Below are 1532 nucleotides of genomic sequence, written 5' to 3'. Positions count from 1 at the left end.
GTTTCACCTGTTCCTTTTTACTTTTTTCACTTTTTCCTTTTTTTAAAAAAATGTGGGTACTTGAAAATTTAAAATTATGTAAGTGGCTTGCATCATATTCCTATTGGCCAGGGCTGCTCTAGATCAGCATCATCAAACTATAACCTGTAGGTCACTATCCAGTTTTGCAGGGCCAATGAGGTAAGAAAGATTTTTACATTTATTTATTTTTAAAGGATTTTATTTATTTCAGAGAGAGAGAGAGAGAACATGCACAAGCGGGGCGAGGGGCAGAGAGAGAAGTAGACTTCCCACTGAGCAGGGAGCCAGGTGTGGGGCTAGATCACAGGGCCCTGGGATCATGACCTAAGCCGAAGGTAGGAAGGCAGTCGCTTAACTGACTGAGCCACCCAGGTGCCCCCAAGGAGCTACATTTAAAAGAAATTACTTTAGAAGAAGGAAGAGGAAAAAGAGGAAGAGAGACAAAAACTGCATGTGTCGTAAAGGCCTCAAGTATTTGCAATTTGGCTCTCTACAAAAAGAGTTTACTGGCTTCTGCTCCAGATTCTTGCCACTTGATTTTCTGTGGAACAGAAGCATTAGCATCACCCAGGAGCTTGTCAGAAATGCAGAACCTCAAGCTTTACTGTGGACTTATTGAATCAGAATCTTCATTTCAACAGGATTCCCAAGAGATTCATATGCTTGTTAAAATGTAAGAGGCACAAGTGTAGAATGATAATCTTTAAAATATATTTTTTAAAAAAGAGAGTGGTAGGTTTATTCTCCCACGTAAAAGTCCTTCCTTTTAAATAAGTCAATTTATCTAAGTATTTTGTAATATTTCTGTTGAGAGTATGGATAAATATTTCATTTTCCTGAATTGACAGTGTGTCTGAAATGAATTCAACTCGACATGAAAGACATCAAGGTCGTGGACTTCGATCCAGTTCAACGACTTTCAAAATTTTTTTGACTATGAACCACAATAAGAAATACTTTTTAAAAAAATTTTTGACTGAATGTTAAAGTATACCTATATGTTTATAGACATAGATATATATTTAACTGAAAACAGTTTCACAAAACATTATTTGCCTTTACTAGAGACATGCTGCTGTATCATCTTCTATTGTATTGTATTCTCTTACTTTCAGTCCATTCCATTCTGTAATATTCCATTTCCTTTCATTCCATTCCATTAAAATCAGTGCTATTTCTAGTCAAGACAGAGTACCTGGTACTGAACTAGCCTTCCCGCTAGAAACAACTGGAAAATTGGGTTAAACATATGAGATGATTTATTTTAGGCAGTCAACTCATAGGGAAGAAAACTTAAGAGATAGACCTCACAGTCACCCATTCTGCTGGGGATAATTTCCTTTCTGTGTTGCAGAGAGTTGGTGTCTGAGCTGAGCATGGTGATTCCATTGAGCTAAAGACACAGAGATCAGAGTTTAGAAAACCTGAAATGGCTGGAATCCATGTCAGGCTAACAGAGATGAGAGAGCAAGGGGATCCCAGGAGTCCATGGTGGCATCACCCAGGAGTCC

The sequence above is a fragment of the Canis lupus genome, chromosome 17, assembly GCF_048164855.1.
Source record: "Canis lupus baileyi chromosome 17, mCanLup2.hap1, whole genome shotgun sequence".
In the NCBI taxonomy this organism is placed as follows: domain Eukaryota; kingdom Metazoa; phylum Chordata; class Mammalia; order Carnivora; family Canidae; genus Canis; species Canis lupus.
Note: the sequence above shows the minus strand (reverse complement) of the source record.